This window comes from Pteropus vampyrus, unplaced genomic scaffold, assembly GCF_000151845.1.
Source record: "Pteropus vampyrus isolate Shadow unplaced genomic scaffold, Pvam_2.0 Scaffold14, whole genome shotgun sequence".
Lineage (NCBI taxonomy): Eukaryota > Metazoa > Chordata > Mammalia > Chiroptera > Pteropodidae > Pteropus > Pteropus vampyrus.
Window position 1 is genome coordinate 10249505 of NW_011888795.1, and position 9637 is coordinate 10259141.

The window sequence follows — 9637 nt, forward strand, 5'->3', positions numbered from 1 at the left end:
TCTTCTCTCACCAGAAGCAGGAGACACAGATGGGCGTTTTGTAGATATGATGGGATACAAAAACATAAAACATGATATTCAAAAAGTGGATTGAAAACAGCTTTTTGATCCGTGGTTGGGAATCGTGCGGATGCAGAGGGCTGACTGTATGCACTGTTCTACATCATTTTATATAAGGTCTTGAGCATCTGTAGATTTTGGTATCCATGGGAGACTGGGGGAGGGTGTGGTCCTGGAACCAATCTGATAGTTACATCAGGAGACAGTGCAGAAAACTCACAAGTTGGTCTCTGATTGGTTGCCAATCCAGACAGTGCTGTAAGCATTTAGAGGCTGAAGTGGTTGTGAGCTCTGGGGAGTCAAGAAAGCTTCATATTAGTTGTGTAATTTGAGCTGGATCTTGAAGTAAGGAGAGGATTAAGGTAGATGGAGAGTGGAAAGATTTCTCATTGGGGTGGAGTAAGGGGAATGACCATTTTTAGTAACTATGTTGTTCTTCCTGTGCTGGTCATCCCATTTATTTCATTCTTTGCTTAGACTTCCCTGGTCAGTGAACCTCCTTTGGACAACTGAGAAGCTTTGCGCTTTGCCTTGAAAGAAGGAATGACCTGAAGTTGGAAGGCAGATGTATGGTGTCTCACCTCTTTTCCTATAGCTACCATTTATTGCCTATTTAGTGTCACATATTGTGCTTTATAGACATTGTGATTTAATTACATTTAATCTGAAGTACAGTCCACTTTAGGTTAGGAAGTTTGCCTAGTGTCATGCCAGGTGAAGGGTCAGAATTAAAAGTCAGGTATAGCTGGCATTAAGGCATATAGTAATACTTTTATTTCCCATTACAGAATGGAATATAAACCAATATATGATAGGTGCTTTATTAGTGAACTTTAAAAATCTTTGGAAAAACCTAATGGAAGCTAAAAGCATTAGTCCTCTGAGTATAAATATATTACAAACCACTTGAAATATTCATTTATTGTCACTTTCTTCCAAAGAAAAACTATCATTTAAAACTTGAGGATTTACTTTATAGTCTTTAAATATGTGAAGATAATAAATGTGTAACACTTAGGAATAAGATTTTGTTAAGGAAGAAATTTTTAAGAGTGCTGCCTACTGGCACTTCCTGTGCTAAGCACCAGAGTGTTAGGGGAAAAAATGTCTAATAAGTTATAAAGCACAGTTATAACAGCAAGGTAACAGCACCACCATGCACTTTTATTTAGTATATTTAGAGGACTTTATTATGAGAGAGATTCAAGTTCAAAACATACACAGTGGGACATACTACAGGTGCCTTAAATGTTGGAGTCTTTTGGTCTTGTTCAGCTTACTTCTGGATTTCTTTGTTGAGTTATCTGATCCCAGATCTTGTCCAGCCCAGATTTTGGCTGGTGAGTCTGTTTGTTTGTTTTTTTTTTTAACCTGTTATCAAATCAATTTAAATTCATTTTAATCCTTCTCTCTTTCTCTACCTAAGGAAGCTATAATTAATTCAATTACTGAGGGGCAAGAGGTCCTCCTGCCTGTTTCTCCTTATTTGTACCCCTAGTTTAAGACTGACCACATTTTCTGAGGGCCTTCTGGTCTGGACACAGCCAGGTGCTGGAGAGGGGCGCGAAGGAGTGGCCATGACCCCTGGCTGTGGCCATAGGCCCTGTGAGGGCCAGATCCAGGCTGCCTTCTCTACCACTGTAGCCCTAGGGCTCTGCGCTGCTCCTCAGGTGTCTTGGGGGCTTGGAGGGATAAATGAACATCCTAGAGCTTATGGTCTTGTGGGGGCAGTTGATGTAAAGCAAACAGGAAAATTTTAGGCAAAGTCAGCCATCAGTCCATCAGTTCCCAGTTCCTTCTTCATTTCATTGGGCCTCTCCGCTTCTACAGCTTCCACATGCACCACCTCGCTTTTGCACTGGGGTGATTCAGTTGTGAAATCAACTCTCTTTCCCAGTATCTCATAACTCACATATACAGAAGATTGGGGGGTGGGGTACAGGGGGCAGTTTTCTGAATATGGGAGAGGAGATGTTTATACTCTAGCAACATAGACACTTTGAAATAGAGCTGGAGGCATCCTTGTTTTTAAAATGTCCTCTGGCCACCCCAGCTCCTGGGGGTTTCACAGGCCCTTCCCTTCACCATTTCACAGGCTCCTTCCCTTCACTGTGGCTCCCTTCTTTTTCTTTCCTTTCTTCTTTTTTTCTGCCCTGCTGGTGAGGAACGTCTGGCACAGGACCTAAACTAGAAAGATGGGAACTTCCCAACCTGCACCCCTCTACCTTTCCTTCCATTTTGTTTCCATTGCATATTTATCCCTCCAGCAACCAAAAGAAGCTTTACTTACAAAGGAGGAAAAACCTCTCAGGCTGTGAAGTGGGATTTTAGACTTTGACATATGGCGCAGAGACGAGAAGGAAAATTCCACTACTCAAATCTGATTTGCCCTTCAGGTGTGGCCTGAGCATTTTCTCCCTCAGTACCTTGGGAAAACTGACCCAGATTTTAAAGAGGAAGATCATGTTCATCATTTTCTATGACTTTGTGGTATAATCTAAAAAAGAAACAGAAGAAATGAGAGCAGAATGACCATTATGTGGTATTTCATAAGGGCTTTAAAAACTCCCCTTATAAAAATAATACATGGTCTGTGTTTGAGGTTTGGGAGAATCAATATTAAGATGTAAATTCTCCCCAAATTTATCTATAAATTAAACACAACTCCAGTCAAAAATCTACCAAGTTTTTATTTTGATAATAATCAATTGGCTGATTCTAAGGTTTAGAATTGACTAAAAGGTACTATAATAGGCAAAGAGAAGTATAACAGCCAATTTTTTTTGAAAAAGAACAAAGTTGGAGGACTCACACTATCTAATTTCAAGACTTACTATAAAGCAAAATAATCAAGACAGTGTGGTATTGGTAAAAAAGACAGACAGATAGGTCAATGAAACAGAATAGAGAATCCAGAAATAGTCCCACACGAATATGGTTAATTGATTTTTGACAAAAGTATGAAGGCAATTCAATGGAAAAAAGCATAAAGGCAATTTCAACAAAAGGTGCTTGAAAAATTAGACATCTATGTACAAAAAAAATGAATCTTGACCTAAGCCTCACCCCATATACAAAAATTAACTCAAAGTGGATCATGGACCTAAATGTAAAACTGAATTAGAAATCTTTTAGAAAACATAGGCAAAAAATCTTTTTTACCTTAGTTGGACAAAGAGTTCTTAAGTCAACCCCAAAAATATGATTCATAAAAGAAAAGTTTGATAAATTGGACTTCATCAAAGTTAAAAATTTTTGCTCTGCAGAAGACACTGTTAAGAGAATGAAAAGACAACCCACCAACTGGGAAAAACATTTGGGAATCACTTATCTGACAAAGGACTTGTATCCAGAATGTATAAATAATTTTTAACAATAAATAAAAATAAACAACACAATTTTACAATGGGCAAATATTGAATGGATACTTTCCAAAAAAGATACACAGATGGAAAATAAGCACATGACAATATGCTCAACATCAGAAGTCATCAGGGAGATTGCACACCTATCAGAGTGGTTAAAACAAAATGACAATACCAAGTCATGGCGAAGAGGGCAGGGCTGGGTGTCACATTCTGCACTGGAAGTGGGAATGTAAAATGATACAGCCACTTTGGAAAACAGCAGTTTCTTAACAAGTTAAACATACACTTATTATACAACTCCGTAATCCCACCTCAAGAGAAATTAAAACTTATGGTCGCACAAAAATCTGTATGTGAATATTTATAGCACCTTTATTTGTTGTCACTGAAAACTGGAAACAACCCAAAAGTCCCTCACCTGGAGAGTAGATGAACAACCTGTGGCCCATTGGTACAATGGAATATTTAATAATAAAAAATGAATTATTGATACATATGACAACATGAATACATCTGAAATGTGTTATGCTAAAGGAAACATGTCAGACTCAAAAGGTACATACTAAATGATTTCATTTATATGAGATTCAAAAAGGTAAAAATATAGGGATGGAGTGGATGCCAGGGATTTTTTTAAGGGTGGGAAGGGGTGATTTCACTACAAAGGGATGATGGAACTATTCCGTTTCCTGAGTGTGGTAATGGTTAGATGACTCCATGCATTTGTCAAAACTCATAAAACTATACCAAAAAGAATAAATTATACTGTATATCATTTAAAAAATAATTTAAAAAGCACTACCAAACAAACAAAAAGCAGAAAAAAACTAATATATGCTCATTGTTCAATATTCAGAAAAGTACAAAAAAGAAAATCTATAATTCCATCTCCTAGTAATAATCATAGTTATCTTTTGAGTATATATCCTTCCAGTTTTTTTTCTTTTGGCATTTTTACATAGCTAATATATGACCTGTCTCTTTATATATGTCATACATATTACATATATAATTATATGTTATATTCTGTTTTTTAAAACTACTATAAATGAGACTAAATTATTTTATGAATAATTCTATATATTATACAACTTCACAATATTTTAATGGCTTTATAATTTTTCACTTTATGGATGTAGCATAATTCATTTAACAAATGCCCTAATATTGGCTGTATAGGTTGTTTTCAGTTTCTCAATGTTATTATTATTTTTTTTAATGCAAGGAACTTCTTTGTTCAGAAATCTTTGTACAAGTTTCACAAGTTTCAGATTGTTTTTTAAGGATAGAGTTCTGGAAAATGTTATATTGGGTCAAAGAGTATAAGTATTAATTTTTTAAATACTCTTTGGTAAGATTGCTTCTGGGAAACTTACAACATATTAGTAGACCATCAACAGGGTGTGGGGGTTCTTGAATTCACCTGATCTCTTCATCAGCATTTGTGATCATCTGTTTCCTCATATGTCAAATGAGAATAACAACAGAACTTATCCTATAGGACAGGGGTCCCCAACCCCTGGGCTGTGGGCCATTACTGGTCCGTGGCCTGTTAGGAACTGGGCCACACAGCAGGAGGTTAGCAGTGGGCGAGTGAGTGAAGCTTCATCTGTATTTGCAGCCGCTTCCCAGCTCTAGCATCACCGCCTCAGCTCCACCTCAGATCATCAGGCATTAGATTCTCATAGGAGCACCAGTCCCTGGTGCCAAAAAGATTGGGAACCACTGCATAGGATTTTGAAGTCATGCATGTTAAGTGCATGGCACAGTATCTGTGATGTTGTTAGCCTTCTTTGGTGATATTATTTGAATTTTTGCAGGTTTGATAGATAAAAGTAGTATAGTATTCATTTTAACTGAGAAAGCAACAATCGAATGAACAAAAGAAACAAAAAAAACTCATTGACACAGACAATAGTGTGATGATTAGCAGAGGGAGAGAAGCGTGGGAGGTCAAATATATATGGTGATGACAGGAGACTATGTTTTGGGTGATGAGCAAAAATGCAATATACAGATGATATAATATTGTACACTAGAAACTTATATAATCTTATTGACCAGTGTTACCCCAATAAATTTAATTAAATTAAAAAAAATACTAGTGACTAGAATAATTTTTAATGTTTGTTCGCTGTTTTATTTTTGCTCTGTGACTTATTTATGTGTGTTTCAGGGCCAAGATATTTTTGTGTAGGCTTTTTCTATGTGAAATATATTAAGCCTTAAGTTTTTTCTTTTTTTAATTTTACAGCTATTTTTTATTTTACAGTTTGCTGTTTATAATTTTTCTTTTCTTTTTTTTTTTTTAAAGCCTACAGCACCTGATATTCCTATGTGGTCTCCCATCCAAGTACTAACCAGGCCTGACCTTGCTTAGTTTCTGAGATCAGACGAGATTGGGCGTGTTCAGGGTGGCATCGCTGTAGATTATAATTTTTCTTTTTGATTTTATAATTTTATTTAATCAAATATATATATCTTTTATTTTGTGATTTCTTCTGTTTTATATCCTTTCTCAAATAAAGAAGCAAATGATCATCAGGTTTATTCTAGTATTTTTAATTGTGTTATTTACTTATTTATTTTTTAAGAATGTTTGATAAGTGTTTTTGTCTGTCATATGAGGTGAGACTCTAACTTTTCTCAATAGCATTTATTAAATATTCCTTCATTTATTGGTGATGCCTCCTTTACATATTAGGTTATTTTAGAATTTATAGTCAGTTTCTGGGTCTTCCTGTTTATTCTTCTGATCATTTTTATGTCAGTTCCACAGTTTGGATTATTATTGCTATATAATATCTTTAAATATTTGCTAGGAGAAATTTTCTTTTTCCATCCATCCTTTTTTTAAAAAATATTTTTTTAACTGTTCTAGCATTTTTAATTCTTTCAAATAAACTATATAATTATTCTGTTAATCCCCTTCATCCTCACACACTTACTATAATTTTGGGTAGAACTGTATTCTGACTATAACTTCATCTGGGAAGCATTGACATTTTAAGATTTTTAAAAAAAATTTCTAGGACTATATCTCATTCAAATATTTTGTATTTCTCAATGAAAATTTTTGTTCTTTTCATATAGATCTCACACATTTCCTATTAATGTTTTCCTCAGCATCTATGTTTTCTGTTGATATTGTGAATAATTTTTTATGATATCTTTTTACTCATTATTGCTAGAGTATAAGATACTGATTTTGGGATATTAATTTATAACATGCTATTTTATGGAAATATTGAGTCTAATAGTTTTTCAGTCGATTTTCTTTTCTTTTTTTTTTTTAATACACATAGATGTCCAGTAAATACTTGTGAAATAATGACATAATTATGTTATCTATGAATAGTGATAACTCCCTGTGGTTCTTTGTTTCCTGTAGTTATACATTTTTATTTCCAGTTCTTGTTTTTGTGTTAATAAGAAAGTCTAAAACAAAGCTAAATATATTAGAAGTATTACTTAAAATAATTATTTGTTTAGCTTCAGGTTCATATTACATGGAGGGTTTTATCCTTGTTTCTGCTTAAACGCTCTGTTTTAAAGCCACATTTTTATATGATTTTTAATAGTAGCTTAACAAATAATAAAATTGAAACCCAATCATGATGCTCAAGTGGTTTGCATTGTTTAAGGATTCAATGCTGCATGAACATCTTTGTGCACTGAAGGCAATAGAAAGACTGTCTTCTCTCATTTGTGTATCTTACTCATTTTGCACTAACTCTTGATGGTAGTTTTAATTACAAAAGTTTTAAGACATCACAAAAATAGGATAGTCTTACAAACCTTACTCTGCACTCAGCTTCAACAGTCATCAACACTTTGCCATATGGTCAATAACATTCAGAAAGGACAGGCAATATTCTCAAAATATTAGTGAAGAGCATGTTGGAACTTTGTATATTGAGCCAGTAACCCAGATAAAATAATTTAAAAAGATCTTTATTAACACAATTTTAGTTTACTAATGAAAGTAATGTACAACATTTGTTTAAGCTGCAAGTAATACAGAAAGGAATGAAATTAAAAGTCAAAGTCACCCCAGTCACACACGAACACCAGTCCCTCTCCCTAGTGGGACCATGTATCTACTTAGCATTCTTCCTCTAGGGGTTCTTCTGCATGCATGTAATTGGATGTGGCAATCCCTTCCTCTCTGACCCAAAGAGAAGGAGGTGTCCCTGCTCCCCTGTGAATGGGGAAGATCAGGAGATGAGTAGGTCTGTAGTGCTTGCAGCTCAGTGGTCAACTGGTGGGAGCATGGTGGTCCTCACAACTTTACAGCCAACAGATCCTATTACTCCCTTCACTCCCTAGTCAACTCCAGGGGAAAGTCAGTTTAGTCTCCCTAGAAAATACACCTGACCATTCTGGTGTTTATAATTCTCCAAAGAAAACAAAGTCTAGACTATATAAGAAAAAAATATCCCTCCTTTTAATATGACTTTGATCCTACTTCTGGTAAAATTATAACCCTGATACCCTTGTGCAATGGATAAATAACTTCAGTCTTTTTTGAGCTTGCAGGTTACTTCTCATTCTCCATTTTGCCCTGATGGGTAGGGGCAGGTGAATGGCTTCAGTTCATTCTGCTAAACAGATACAAAGCGCATACAACTTTTTTAAAAATAGGGGAAAATAGAAGTACCAAAATTTTTTTCTTTTATATCTATAAAGTAGTTTCTTATGTGGGGGGGAAAAGGAGGACACAGTCATCTCCCATTGTCATTAATACTGAAATAATCAGCTCTTCTCTAAGGAGTTACCTAGTACTCAGTTTATTTTAGAATTCATTATTAAACATAAAGAAAATGCAATCCTTTAATATCCAATAATCCTTTATTATCCAATATCTTGATCAAACGGTAATGGTCAGTGCATGGAATAAAAGATTTATAAGAGCTATACAATTTGTTCATATAATAGATTCAAATGTAATGAAAAGTCCAAAAATTAACAGTTTGCCTCTCCCTAGAGTTTTATGTAAACTGCAAAAAGATAAAATTATGATTGTCTTTGGATGGGTGTAGGTGCACACACACTGCCACTGTGGGTTTATGTGGTCAGCAAAGTTAGCTCTTATGTTCAAAGGTGCTGTGTTGTCAGCCAAGCATTAGTGGCTATTCGCATCTGAATGAAAGGGTAAGGAAGTCAATGTTTATTAAGAAAAAGAGCCTGCGTGTGGGTTTCAGGCATTTTCTGTGTTGCTAGTGGAAATATAAACGGATACAGCCATTTTAGAGAGAAATTTGGCAATACCTAAGAAACTGTTGTTTGCAAACTGCTATATTTGCTGTCCTGTGTTAGAAGACTTTCAGACTTTGCATTTTGTAAGAGTTAGCATATTCATAATATCTAATGGTAGAGAGAAAAAGAGGCTTCATAAGTTTTAGAGTCTCAAATTGAATTAAATTTCTTCATTGTAATTTAGGTATTTTCTTAAAGTACTTCACATGCAGTTAATACTAACAGAGAACTGGCTCTGAGGATTACTTAACAGAGCAGCCTGTAATCTTAAAGGGCCTTCTGGTATAGCTAATTGGAAAGGTTTGGTAGTTTTTTACAAGTTAAATACACATCTCTCCCTTGACTCAGCAATACCACTCTTAGTTATTTATCTAAGAGAAATGCAAGCAGATGTCCACAGAAAGACCTTTATATGAATATTCACAGCAACTTTATTCATAACAGCCCAAATTGGGAAAAAAAACCCTCACTGTCTATGAGCAGGAGACTGGACAAACTGTGACCATCCATATAATGGGCGACAGCTCAGCAATAAAAATGAATGAACCACTGTTACATACAACATGAATGAACCTCAGAAACATTATTCTGAGAGAAAGAAGTTAGACACAAAAGAATACATACTGTAAGATTACATTATGTGAAGTTTTTGAACAGGCAAAACTAATCTCTATTGAAAAAAATCACAACAGTGGCCAGTCCAGTCACTTGGGGTTTAGGAGCAAGGGTTGACTAAGAATGGACATGTGAAGGTACTTTCTATTGATAGAAATGTCCTATATCTTGAAAGGAGTATGAGTTATAGAGATGTAGCCATTTGTCAAAATTCACTTCTGATTTGAGTATTTCAACATAGGTAAAATTTACTCTCTCCCTACATTTACTTTTTTAATAAAAAAACATTTTTCAGTTTCTCCTTGGCCAATTACAAGCCTTTGAAATTTTAGCTC

The 9637-nt window shown here is 35.0% G+C and overlaps 1 protein-coding gene and 1 pseudogene across 1 annotated transcript in view; one reads left to right on the forward strand and one right to left on the reverse strand.

Moving 5' to 3' along the window:
* Positions 1 to 9637, forward strand: part of MCF2L2 (MCF.2 cell line derived transforming sequence-like 2) — a 195338-nt gene that overhangs the window by 5259 nt on the left and 180442 nt on the right. The window lies entirely within an intron of this gene.
* On the reverse strand, positions 5741 to 5859 carry LOC111734265 (annotated as a pseudogene).